Raw genomic sequence first — 14447 nt, forward strand, 5'->3', positions numbered from 1 at the left:
GAGAATGAGAAAATTAATTGATTTTGTTTCACCTTTTAAATATTTTTGAGCACATTGCTAACATGATATTTATTAATATTTGTTAAGCCATTATAAGTGACTGTGAGTTACATACTTGAAAGGATAGGAGGCTTAAATGACAAGGGGAGAAAAGGGAATTATCTACAATCCAGGAAAGCACTAGCAGCTGGGGAGGATCAGGTGGAGGATCAGGTGGGGTGGCATTTTGCCACTGTAGTCTGATGATGTGGGGTTGAACATCTGCTTGATCAGCAGTTAATCTCTCGGAGGCTCAGTTTCTATCTATAAAATGAGGATAAAAATACCCAAAATTTATTGGGCATTTTATGTGCCAGGAATTTTATTTCTTGAGTATATTTTATTGGTTATGCTATTACAGTTGTCCAAATTTTTTTTCCTTATCCCTCTCTGTCGGGTACCTCTTTTCCCTCCAATAATCTACCCCCCTTAGTTCATGTCCATGGGTCGTACATATAAGGTCTTTGGCTTCTCCATTTCTTATACTATTCTTAACATCCCCCTGTCTATTTTGTACCTACCAATTATGCTTCTTAATCCTTGTAGCTTTTCTCCCATTTTAATGCATCCCCCTCCCCACTGATAACCACCATGTGATCTCCATTTCCATGATCCTGTTCCTGTTCTAGTTGTTTGCTTAGTTTGTTTTTTAGATTCAGTTGTTGATAGTTGTGAGTTTTTGGCCATTTTACTGTTCATGGTTTTTATCTTCTTTTTCTTTCTTTTTAAAGGTTTTTATGTATTTATTTTTAGAGAGAGGGGAAAGGAGCAAGAAAGAGAGAGAGAAAAACATCAATGTGTGGTTGCCTCTCATGCACCCCCTACCGGAGACCTGGTCGGCAACCCAGGCATGTGCTCCTATTGGGAATCAAACCAGCAGCCCTTTGGTTCTCAAGTCAGTACTCAATCTACGGAGCCACACTAGCCAGGGCTGATCTTCTTTTTCTTAAATAAGTCCCTTTAACATTTCATACAATAAAGACTTGGTGGTGAGGGACTCCTTTAGCTTCACTTTGTCTGGGAAGCACTTTATCTGCCCTTCCATTCTAAGTGATAGCTTTGCTGGATAGAGTTATCTTGGTTGTAGGTCCTTGCTTTTCATCACTTTGAATACTTCTTGCCTGCAAAGTTTCTTTTGAGAAATTGTAACTGGAAAAGACAACGGCGTTCAGGCTGCCTGTCACTACCAAATCCAATAAGCAATGACAGTGATTGAATCTTTCATAGGCGCTTTATTCAGATGGCCAGCCATCCGAGAAGATGGTGGGTTCATACCCTAACAAACCATCTTCCCCTTTCTTTCCTGGGCAGATCTTTTTTACAAGGGGGGTTGGGGAAGACAAAAAAAGAAGTCAATGAGAGTCCTTGAGGTTCCCAGCTGCACTTCTATCCTGGCAATTAGCTGTCTCCAAGTGGGAGGGGTAGTCGCCTGCTTCTTCCGTGATACTGATCTCTAGCCAGCACCCCAGGAGGTCAGCCGCTTTTTCTCAGGCCCCAGATGGGCCTTATCTGTAGTTTCTGAAACAAAGAGCTTAACATATGCATTACTTGCTAGATTTATGGCTATTTACCTTAAGCTAAAATTTTCTAAGTCTTAAGCCCCCTATCAAAATCAGCTGATAGTCTTATTGGAACTCCTTTGTAGGCAACTTTCTTCTTTTCTCTTGCTGCTTTTAAGATTCTCTCCTTATCTTTAACCTTTGGCATTTTAATTATGATGTGTTTTGGTGTAGTCTGGATCCACATTCGGAGATGTCTTAGAGTCTTCTTATTCTCTCCACATTGTTTATAAAAGTCTTCTTTCATCATTCTGTACTGGTTGACCGTTTATTTCTTCCTTATGTTCCAACTCGTTGATTTGGAACCCCAGCTTCTTTCTCTTCACTGTTGATTCTCTGAGAATTTTTCTTTATTTCACCCAGTGTAGCCCTCATTTCTTCCCTTATATGTTTGCCATACTCAGTCAGTTCTGAGCATCCTTATCACCAGCGTTTTGAACTCTGCATCTGATAGGTTGGCTATCTCCATTTTACTTAGTTCTTTTTTCTGGAGTTTTAATCTGTTCTTTCATTTGGGACATATTTCTTTGTCTTCTCAATTTGGCAGCCTCCCGGTATTTGTTTCTGTGTATCAGGTAGAGCTGCTTTGACTCCCTGACTTGATGCATCTGTTACATTGTAAGGGGCAGAGCCTTAGGTATTCACCAGAGCCGGCAACCCACTTTGACACTTTGTGGTGCTATATGTGGGGGAGGAGTCGGAGAGGGGAGTGTCTGGCTGCTGGAGGCTTGCTCAGCTCTTGTCCAGTTTCTAGTCACCTCTCCACTTCCTGTATGCAACTGGTGCCATTCTGGCTGCTTCCCTGGTGCTGAATCCCACAGTATGTGGGTTTGCATATATTCTAGGACCAAAAACTTCCTTTAAACGGACTCTCCTGAGAGACCACCAGTTTCTTTCACCTCCCTGACCCCCACTGTTTTTTACAGCCAGAAGTTATGAGGCTCTATTCTCCCTGCACTGGAACCCTGGGTTGTGCGGTCTGATTGCTTGCTCCCCAGGTGTCCCTCCCAGTTTTTTTCTATCAAACATGAGTGTGGGACCGCCTGCCTGGCCAATACCACCTCGCTGCCGCCACACCGTGTCCTCTCTTCCCTGGCTCTCTGTTTCTGCTCTTACCCATTTGGATGACTATTTCTTCTTTAAATCCTTGGATGTTAGACTTTCATATAGCTTGATTTTTCTGGCAGTTTTGGTTGTTTTTAGTTTTGAAGTTAGTTGTGACCTTCCTTATGGTTGTAGGAGGGGGCAAAGCATGTCTGCCTACGCTTCTATCATGGCCAGAAGCCATTCTGTGCCAGGAATTTTAATACCTGTCCTATCTTACTGAACAGTTGTAAATATGCTACATAGAAGCATATAACTATAAAAGATCATACTATAATTTGGCCACCAATACAGACTCTGGGCAGGCAACTGCTGCACTATAGTTTCTGTGTTGCTGCTCTTTGACCTGCCTTATCCAATTCAGTTCTTATATAACATGAATCAGCACTATTGAGCTAGAGTCCTCATCATCCAAAAATTATTTCCATTTACCGGTGAATATAAAACTAATCTACACCCTTGCTACCCAAAGTATGGAAGAGGACCAAAAGCATCCTCAGTACCTGGGAGCTTGTAAGAATGCAGACTTTCAGCACCTCCCAGCCCCCGATCTGCTGAACAAGAGTTTTCTGCATTTGAAGTAGATCTTCAGGCAGTTTATGCACACATTAAAATTTGAGAATAATCAATGCTCTACACAAAGTCCCATATAAGATAAATTTAGGACAAGGTAATAGGATAGAGAAGGGACCCTGGCTGATGTGGCTCAGTGGATTGAGCACCAACCTGCAAACCAAAAGGTTGCTAGTTCAGTTCCTAGACAGGGCCCTCATCTGGTTTACAGGTCAGGTCCCCAGTGGGGGTGTGCGAGAGGCAACCGACTGATGTTTCTCTTGCACATCAGTGTTTCTCTCCCTCTCCTCTCTCTGAATATAAATAAATAAAATCTTTTTTAAACAAAAGGAAGGGGAATCACAGTATGAATAGATAACAGAGACAGGTCCTGCCACCATTAAAAGGAGAACAGTGGTTTATTAATGTAGACTGTGTCCACTTGTGATATAGGTGTGAGGTGTGGTAGAAAGAGGATATTGGATTTGGAGTTCTTATCCTAGCTCTGCCATTTACTAATTTAGAAAATCAGTCACTCGATTTCCTCGCCTATAAAGTGGGGACTCTAATATTCACAATTCACATGAAACATTGAGCATGGAGCTGAGAACCCACTGTCATTTTCACCTCCCTGGGTGGAGAGTGTCCAGAAAAGTAATAATATGATGGGTTGGTGTTAACTTTATATTACAGATTTTTAAAAATTTATTATTTTTAGAGAGGGGGGAACAGAGGGAGAATGAGAGGGAGAGAAACATTGATCGGTTGCCTCTCAGAACTAGTAAACTGACTGGGGACCTGGCCTACAACCCAGGCATGTGCCCTGACCAGGAATGGAAGCTGTGCAACCTTTCGTTTTGCAGAACAACACTGAACCAGCTGAGCCACACCAGTCAGGGCCCTGTCATCTTATGATGTATCATATTTCTCTTTACGGCAGCTCTCACCTGGAAATCTAGGAAATATCAATGTACCAGACATCTTAACAAGATGGTAACTATCCATTTATAAGCATTTTGGCTGCATTGTATTCATTCATTGAATATTCATTGAGCACTCACTAAGTGCCAGTACTTTGTTTAAGAATTTCACCAGATATTGAGGATACAGCAATGAGCACGATAGATATAATCCCAACCTCAAAAAGGCAGTATGGACATGTGAATGGCTCTTACAAGACTGAGTGTTAAGTGCAGTAGTCTGTTAATTTCTCAAATGCCTGTATACCCAGCCAATGCCCTGTTCAAGCCTAAAGTGAGGTTCCCACAGAACTAGTGAACTGAGAGCTAGGATTCACAGAAGGGCGTCAGTGACTATTGAGGAGACAATTGGTGGTTCTGCTGCTCCAGAGATCCAGCACTTATGCTGAACACTGTATGGTTTCCAGAAAGGAAGAATTCCAGCTACAAATCACTGGCACCAGGAAGACAGTCAGTGATCTAACATACTCTAGCAATTTCAAAAAGAGCAGTGTCTTGATAATATAATGCATATGGTATTTTTGTCTGGTGATGGTATGAAATGTTTATTTAAATGATTGTAGTTTGCTTAAACAGACATATTGAAAGAAATTCTGCTCTTCTAGAACACTGCCAAGCACAGCTACCAGAGTAAATTTATGCTTGCTTCAATGGCCGTATGTTTGGACTTGTTTTTTCCCTCAACTTGCAGAAAGTGATGACATAGGACAACTCTTTCAGCCAGACGTTCCTCTGTAAGCATTCCTGCTCTGCTCTTTTACATAATGCATCAACTCCAGATGTCTCTGAACAGCTTTTCAGATCCTCTAGATAGACTATGGCACTAAAAAGAGCAGAGCTCAGGGTTTGAGTTTATTACTCATAGCTTTGAGCCTTGGTTTCTGTATTTGTAAAACAGGAATAATAATATACACCATGCCTTATTCACAGTCAAACAAAATAGTGCATCTGAAAGCACATTATAAACCACAGAGTACTACACAGACATTATTATTATTGTGGTGCTCTTATCTGCCCACCTTATTCCATGACACCTCTTCCACTGCTTCTTAGCTGAGCCACACCACGCTGTGATCATCTGCATATCTGAGTCGGCGCTGTTCCCCAGTAAGGCAGGGGAGACATCAGGCCCTGAGGCCAGACTGCCAGGGTCTGGGCGGTAGCGGTACTTGCTTACAGGGATGTTGTGAGGATGGAATGAGCCACTGATGTAAAGTCCTCAGGATGGTGCCTGACATGTGCTTAGTGTCACACAAGTGTTCGCTGCTATTGTCACTGCTGGTGCCATTATGGCACGTGCTCTTCATATCCTTTCGTGTCAGTTCTAGTTCATGTCCCATCTCCTCGATGAAGTCTTCTCTGACCCATGAAATGTGACAGCTAGAGCCCTTGTCACACAGGCTATTTGTTTATTATACAGTGAGATCATTGTTCTCCCTGGTTAGATACATTAATTCAACCTTTAATGAACGTCTGCTATTACCAGGCTCTTTACTAGACAATGAGAATAAAGATATATAAGACATGGAGCCGCCTCTCAAGATGCTCAAATGGGAAAAGTGATCCCTTCCCCATCTGTGGCAGATGACCCAGCAGACAATTGCAATGGGCAGGTCTATAGACCTGCAGAATGTTTATGGTCCCCCCAAGTTCACATGTTAAATCCTAACTCCCCAATGTAGTGGCATTTGGGGGGTTATTAGGTCATGAGGGGTAAGCCCTCCTGGATGGTATTGGTGTTTTTTGTTTCTTTTAAAGATTTTATTTATTAATTTTTAGAGAGAAGGAATGGGAAGGAGAAAGGGAGAGAAATACCGATGTGAGAGAGAGACATTGATCAGCTGCCTCTTCATATCCCCAACTGGGAGCCTGGCCGAAACCCAGGCATGATGACGCCCAACCCACTGAGCCACACCAGTCAGGGCAAGATCAGTATTCTCATAACGGAGGCCCCAAAGAGCTCCCTTGCCCCTTCTGCCAGGTGAGCACACAGCAGAACAGCCATCTATGAACCAGGAAAAAGGTGCTCACCAGACACTGAAACTGGTGGTACCTTGGTCTTAGACTTCCCAGCCTCCAGAACTGTGAAAACTAAATTTCTGTTTTATAAGCCACCCAGTGTATGGTATTCAACACATGAATTCTTGCAAGGGGGCACAATTCAATCTGTAATACCTCCTGTTGAAGTTGGTGCAAAGATTGTGATGTACATGAAATGACTCTTGTTCACATGCTCACAAGTCAGGACTTCATAGCATAGAATCATAATATTATAGATGTGCAAAGTGTATAAGATTTTCTTGTGTCTTACTGGTGTGGGATGAACTGGTGTGTGACTCCCAGGGCCACTTTCGTCTTCCTAGCATGCTGCCATGCTGTGTGCTTATAATGGGATCCTCTTGTTGGGAAGGATGATTCCTTGGAGTGTTAAGCCAAGCATGTGCTTGGTAAGTAGTGGGCTACAAGTGCCCTTTTGTTTATTTCCACACATCTATAACCTACCATCTTTTGAGGCCAAAGCAGTCTTACACATTCTAGCATCTACCACTTTATGGAGCCCTGGAGTTGCCCAAGTGTTACATGGCTCAATTGATAGAGCCAGTGTTTCCAACACTAAAGGTCATACTCTTCCTATTTCTCTCTGTTCACCTTGTTTTTCACTCACCTCCAATCACTCAATAAACACGGGCTGAGTACTTGTGGTACTCACTGCTTTGTACGTTGTGTGTTTCTCTTTAAGCCAGCTCTTGATCAGACTGTATTCTCAACTATCTCTGCTCAACATCAACAGCACCTTCTACCAGGCTTTGTAATTATTTTGTGACTATGCCATATCCTTTGGTAGATTGCAAACACTGAGAAGAAACTGCCCTCTCTGATTTATCTTGTATCTCTGTAGGGCTGAGTAGAGCACTCAGTGTTTGAACTTCATAGCCTCTATAAATATCTGATTAACAAGTGAAAGAATAGATGCACCGACAAATATTAGATATTAGACTCTTTTCAGTTCTGTGTTCTGATTATTATAATATTATCCAGCTTCAAAAATAAGTCTTTGCTTTAATTTAGAGAAAGCCTTACCCTATTTCTGGGAGTTAATTCCCTTATCTCCAATTCATTGGTACTCAATCCCCAGGACTTTGACCCAATATATGAGGTTCTTTATGCCAGCACAAATGCATACTAATGTATGTATTAAAGACAGTCACCTTCTAGGTTAGGAAATTTTTGCATTCCTTTACTCCATGATCTAATTTCCAACCTTAGTATATCATCAACTGTTTTGAGGTATTACCGCTAGATAGACAATTGCAATTTTTGAGGGAGCAGAGGAAGCGTATTGGAGATTTTCATTTTCTGCTCATCATCTTTGGAATAGCCAGTGGCCCCTTTGAGTTCACTTTTATGGCTAACACCCCATGGGCTTGCTGACTTTTATCCCACTGAGTCCCAGGCTGGCTGAATTCAGACTAAAGGCTTCACAGGCAAATGTTCCTCCTAGGCACAGGTATGGATTTTTAAAAGGACCTTTAAAGTCTTAATGCAAGGCACTAGGCCAGTTTTAGTTAGGCACTTTTGTACCTTTATGTGGTGGTGGCAGGATCACCAGTGGGAGGTGAGGCAAACACCTCTGATGCTACTACCCTTTTGGGGCCTTTTATATTTCAACTCCAGTCGGGGAAAAGAAGTGGCAATTAGCATGTCTACCACTAGAGGGCAGATTAGTCAAATTGTTGAATGTTTGCTAGCAACTGAGAAGCTGCCGGGAATTTTTTTTTCTTGGTTTCAAAAATCCCCCTCAGCATTAGACAGAGAAGAGACCAGGGTCACCAGAAATAGAAAAAAGGAAAGTCAGTGACATTGCTATTGATAGGAGTGGGCTCTCTTCATTTTTTTTTCTCTAAATGTGTGTGTATAGCATACCAGGCTTGCCTTAGGGAAGTAAACAAGAAGCACAATCCAGGTAGTAACACCCTAGTACTTAGTACCTGTTATGTGCCAGGTGCCATGCTAGGCATTTTACTTGCATTATCTTCTTTGATCCTCAAAACAGCCTACTGAGGCAAATTTCTCAACATAATTATTTTACAAATGAAGAAACAGGCTTATGAAGGTTAAATATATTGGTCAAAAGCAAGAAGCTAATTAGTAGCAGACTTGGGGTTTGCATTGATGGGGAGTTTTTCTTTTCTTTTTTTTAATCCTCACCCAAAGACATGTTTATTGATCTGAGAGAGAGAGGGAGGGAGAGAGGGAGAGGGAGAGAGAGAAAGAGGAACACTGATGTGAGTGAGAAAAATCAATTGGCTGCCTCCCGTAAGTGCTCCAAACTAGCTATGTGCCCTGACTAGGAATTGAACCTGCAGCCTTTTGGTATATGGGATGACGCTCCAACCGACTGAGCCACCCAGCCAGGGCTTGAATTGATTTTTGTAAAGGAGGGAGGTAGATGGGAAAAGAGGAGCCTTGAAGGGAGGAAGACCATTCAAAGCCTCTAAGAGGGCTTCAGTGTGGGGCATAGTCTGTCTCACTGCAGCAGCTCTAAGTGGAGAAAATATCTTTCAGCAAATTATAGGTATTCAGTGTAAAAAATCATTTTTTTTATTGTGGATACATTACTGCATAGAAAAATACAGAATTTTCACTATCAATTTTGATTGCATTGTATTACTTTCCATTTTTTTTTTTTACCATTAGAAACCATTGTGTAACATATTATTTGTGTCTGCTTCTATCCAAGGTATCCCTTCTTTTTATTAGCTGGATCCCATCTTATCTCTCTTAATTCCTTTGTCATTATTTCCTTTCTGCCATACCCTTTCTTTAGCAAACAGATATCAAATAATAGCACCATCTTTAAAAATAAATCTGCCTTGCCCTGGCCAGGTGGCTCAGTTGTTTGGAGCATCATCTGGTACACCTAAAAAAGGTTGTGGGTTTGATCTCGGTCAGGACACATACCTAGGTTGTGGGCTTGATCCGCCAATGGGGCACATATGGGTTTCTTTCTCTCTCTCTCTCTTTCCCTCTCATTCTCTCTCCCTTCCTCTCTCTCTAAAATTAATAGAAATAGTCTCAGGTGAGAATTAAAAAACTTCCTTGGTGTCACTCCACCTCCAGCTACAGCCCATGTTCTTCATTTCCCTAGACACCTTAAATTCTTGAAAGAGTTGTTGTACTCGCCAGCTTCACTATCTATCCTCCTGCTATCCCTTGCACCCACTCCAACCGGGCTGCTTCTGTAGCCCTCACAGACAGTTCTTACCAAGCTCACTAGTGGCCACTGTGCTGTCCAACCCAGCAGGGATGGGGGTGGGGGTCCTTCATCTTCAATCTTCTTGCGGCATTTGACACATTGACCATTTCTTTCTTGGAATTCTTCACTTGCCTTCCACAAAATCACTTTCTTGCATTTTATTCTGTTAGTAGCCACTGCTTTCCACTGCCCATAGTCTCCTTTGCTCGTTTGTCTTTGTCTTCCCTGCTCCAGTTTTGGGGCATCCCAGTGTTCAGACCACAGACCTCTTCTCCATCTTTATCCATTTCTTATGAGATCTCATCTGGTCTCAGGACTGAACACTATCCATATGCTCAGACCGCTCTCTGAACTCCAGATTCTTAATTCAAGTGCCTACTTGACCTCTCTACTTCGATGTCTAATAGACAATGGAAACTTGACAAGTTTGAAAGCCCTTGATTTCTGTGACTTCATCTCACCCAAGTTTCTTTCCTCAGGCTTCCCATCTCAATAAATGTACTCAGCCAAAAATCCAAGTCATCCTGCATGCCTTTAATTCTCTTACAGCTCACATCTGCTCTCTCAGGAGATTCTCACTGCTCTCCCTTCAAAACATACCTAGAATTCAACCACCCCTTCACCTCTCTGCACTGTCACCTCCCCCATCATGTTTCATCTGGGTTATTATAAACACACCCTGAGTGGTCCCCCTGCTCACACTTTTGCCCAGTTCCACCTATACTCCACATAGGAAGCAGAGAGTCTTTACGGATTTGAGTCATAGACCATCTGTCCTCTGCTCGAAGCCCTCCAGTTCTGCCTGTCTCGTTAGTGGTGAAACCCCAATACTGTGGCTGACAAGGCTCTGGGTAGTCTCAGAGGACCACCCCCTCAGCTTCTACCTCTTCACTCTCCCTCAGTTTGCTCCATACTCACTGGTCCCACCTTCACACCTGCTCTTCCCTTGGCCTGGAATCATCTTTCTGTAGCTATGCCTACACTCTGCTTCCCTACTTCCTGCAGGCCTCTGCTCAATGTCTCTGTATCACAGAGGCCTTTTCTAACCACCCTGTTAGGAGCAGCATGTTCCATTTCTTTCTGCCTTTACCCTGCTTTGTTTTTCCTACTGATATCACCACTACTACCGTCAACACACACGCAAATACACACAACTGATGTTTTTGCCATTTGTCTCCCCTGACTTCAATGTGTACTCCTCGAAGGCAGTTAGTTTGGTTGCTTTGTTCTCAGCTGTACCACTAATTCCTAATCCAAATCCCTGGCATTTATACAAGGACTCTATACAGATGAATGGATATTCATCTTGTACCGAGATTATCTCCTTATGGTAGACGTCTAGGAATGGGATTGCTGCCTCTGAGATCTGAATTTAAAAACATGCTCAACACATTTGACTGATTTACTTTCCCATCAACAGAGTACATGACAGGGCCATCGACCCAATGCTCACCAAAAGGCAGGTTGTCAATACTTTTCATCTTTAGTAATCTCATAGGCAGAGCATTTTCTTTTCATTTGCATTTTGGGATTATTAGAGTGTTTATGTATGGATTTATCGAGCATGTGTATATGTGTTGCTTGTGTGAATTCCCAGGTTGTGTTCTTTGTCTACTTTTCTATTATGGTTATTTCTCTTATTGATTTGTTCTTCAAGTATTAAACATTTTTTAAAATTGGGAATATTTTTCCAGTTTTCCACTTGTCTAACCTTGTTTTTGATGTTTTTGCCAAAAAGAAGTTATCAATATATTATGCAGTCAAATGTATTCATTTTCCCCCAGTGATATTTTTATTTTTCCAATAAGAATATACTATGTAAATATTGGAATGTTGAGCTTGCTCAGGCTTTCTTGGAAATGTTTACTAAAGATATTCTATTCTTATGTATACATTTCCTGCTAAAAATTATATCGTGAGCCAGGAGGAAGGAGAGGGTATAGGACTACTAGGCCCATCAAATAGGTCACCCCAGGAATCTGGAGATACGAATGCTACACCAAGAAAAAATGCCATGAAACCAGTTCCTAAGGGAGTTTGCAGAAGGGTGAACTGACACAGCTGTTAAGCATCTGTGCATAAAGCAGGTGCCACAGAAAGAACGTGGTGTAGCTCCTGGACACTGTGTACTCACGTCTTTCTTCTCCAAGGAGAGACATGCAGATGAACATAACTATGCAGTTCAGGAGAGTCAGAAAGGTTTGCTTTCCACCGGCTTCCCAGCTTGCAGAGCCCTATCACCACCTGATGGTTCACTTCCCAACAGCATTGGCTGACACAGATCTCACCACAAGGTGGTGCTATATATACTTAGGCACTGAGGAAGGTGACTTCCCATCCACTTGAAGAGGCACTAAAGATGCCCTCAGTTAGCACAATACCCTCCATTTCTATCTGTGCTTTCCCAAAAGGTAAGATTTCTTTTTTTAATGGCCAAGTACTATTCCATTTTGTAAATGTACCACATTTACAAATGTACCCCCGTCCCTCTGACAGCTTTTTTATCCTTTCATCTACTGATGGGCACTTAGGCTGCTTCCAAATCTTGGCTATTGTAAGTGAAATAAGTCAGGGAAACACAAATACCATATTATTTCACTTATATGTAGAATCTAGTGAACAAAATAAATGAACAAAATAGAAACAGACACATAGATGCAGAAAACAGACAGACAGCTGTCAGAGGGGTGGAGGTTAGGGGACTTGGTGAAAAAAGTGAAGGAATTAAGGGGAAAAAACCCTCACAGACAACAGTGTGGTGATTAACAGAGGGAAAGGGGATTTGGGGATGTAGCAGAGGGTAAAGGGGGATAAATGGTGATGGAAGGAAATTGACTTGGGTGGTGAACACTCAACACAGTGCACAGATGATGTATTACAGAAGTGTATCCCTGAATCCTATATCATGTTAGTTACCAATGTCATCCCAATAAATTCAATAAAAAATATAATAAAAAACATAAAGATGCTCTTTATGTACAGAAACAATACTTTCTGGTTCCAATATAAATTATGAGTCAACTCTAATATGAGTGAGAATAGTGCTCCCCATCCATGGAGCCACAGGTGGGTTAAGGTGTGCTAAGATATTGATTACCCTCCGGGCCTCATGGCTGCTGGTACTGGGCCTGGGTGGCCTGAATCCCCAACCCTTACCCCTGAAAGTGCTGTCCATGGGCTAGCAGCCTGGGCATCTTCCGGGGATTTGTTACAGATGCAGAATTTCAGGCCTCATCTCAGAGTCTACATTTTCACAAGATGCACATTTACGTTTCAGAAGTCATGTGCAAGACAATCGACTCTGGTCTTTAACAACCCCACCCTTTTATCCCACCGTGATGTGCAAACATTATCATTCTTTATTACTTTATTTGTTCCTTGATTGTGGAGACACTTGGAAAGCAGTGATTCTTATAATCAGAGCTAGAAAGAATGTTTGATGCTGTTGTTGTTGCTATTGTTTTTTAATGGTTTTGGTTTCTGGAAAGTGTGGACACTCCTTAGCAGTGGATTTTGCTGGCTTTGTACTCGTCTCTAATTGTTCATGTATAATATATGACTTGATTCTCTCCATTGAGACTGTAGAACCCTAAGGGACAAGGGCTATTTCATCTTACAAAACTTTCCTATAATTTTTTAGTATCATAAAGCAGTTCCTATAATTTTTTTAGTGCCATAAAGCGGTGTTTTGCAAAGGAATCACTGGGTGGGGAGGCAGTGTCATGCTAAATTAAAAAAATTTTTTAAATTTTTGCTGAAGGATATGTTTATTGATTTTAGAGAAGGGGGTGGAGAGAGAGAGGGAGAGCAAGAGCGAGGATGAGAAAGAGAGATGTGAGAGGGAAACATTGATCAGTTGCCCCCACTCCATAGGTGCCCAGACCAGGGATTGAACTTGCAACATAGTTATGTGCCCTGACCATGAATCAAACCCACAACCTTTTTGTACATGGGATGATGATCCAACTAACTTAACCACCAGGCCAGGACAGGAATGTCTTGTTAAAATGCGGATTCTTATTCAGTAGTTCTGAGATTCTGCATTTAAGCCAGCTCTCATGGAATGCTGATACTGCTGGTCTGTGGACTCTGCTTTCACTCTCACAACAAGCACATGAGATAGGTGTTCTAGATGTTATCCCTGTTTCACAGATGAGGTATTTGAGGAGCAGGGAGTTAATGTACCATGTCTAAGACCCCACAACTATTAACTGATGAAGTTGGAAGGAGCCTTTATTGTGTTTGTCTCTTGTAACCCTTTCTTCCTTTGTATAGTAAGGGAAAGAAAAGCAACTGAAACTGGCCCTGTAATGAATTGCTAGAGCAGTCTAGGAGCTAAGACCAAAGTTTTCTCTTTCCTTTGTTCATAGCCATGACTCAAGCAGTATGCTTTAGGCATCAGAGTGTCTTAGTCTGTATGGGCTGCTATAACAAAATACCATTGGCTGGGTGGTTTACGAACAACAGAAACTTCCCTGGCTTGTGTGGCTCAGTGGATTGAGTGCTGGCCTGTAAACCAAAGGGTCATAAATTCGATTCCTAGTCTAGCACATGCCTGGGTTGTGGGCCAGGTCCCTAGTAGGGGGTGTGCTAGTGGCAACCACACATTGATGTTTCTGTCCCTCTCTTTCTCCCTCACTTCCCCTCTGTCTAAAAATAAATAAAATCTTTTAAAAAAGATATACTTAAAAGCAAACAAACAAACAAACAAAAACTTATTTCCCACAGTTCTGGAGGCTGAGAAGATCAAGATGGAGGCACCAACAGATTTCCAGTCTGGTGGGATGCTTCCTCCTGGTTCACAGAGGGTACTTCCCACCACATCCTCACAAGGGGAAGGGCCAAGGGAGCCATCTGGGGTCTTTTATAAGGACTCTAATCCCATTCTTGAGGGTTCCACTTTTGTGACTAGTCACCTCCCAGGGGCTTACTTCCAAATGCCATCACCTTGGAGAT

General features: G+C 42.2%; 1 long non-coding RNA gene across 1 annotated transcript; it reads right to left on the reverse strand.

Moving 5' to 3' along the window:
- Positions 1 to 901: 901 nt before the first annotated feature.
- Positions 902 to 13471, reverse strand: LOC118500987. The gene is made up of 3 exons (XR_004903559.1): positions 13424 to 13471; positions 8567 to 8595; positions 902 to 921 (listed from the first exon to the last, which is right to left on the reverse strand). It is a non-coding gene; the product is annotated as an uncharacterized LOC118500987 (long non-coding RNA).
- Positions 13472 to 14447: the final 976 nt, after the last annotated feature.

The sequence above is a fragment of the Phyllostomus discolor genome, chromosome 6 (assembly GCF_004126475.2).
Source record: "Phyllostomus discolor isolate MPI-MPIP mPhyDis1 chromosome 6, mPhyDis1.pri.v3, whole genome shotgun sequence".
Lineage (NCBI taxonomy): Eukaryota > Metazoa > Chordata > Mammalia > Chiroptera > Phyllostomidae > Phyllostomus > Phyllostomus discolor.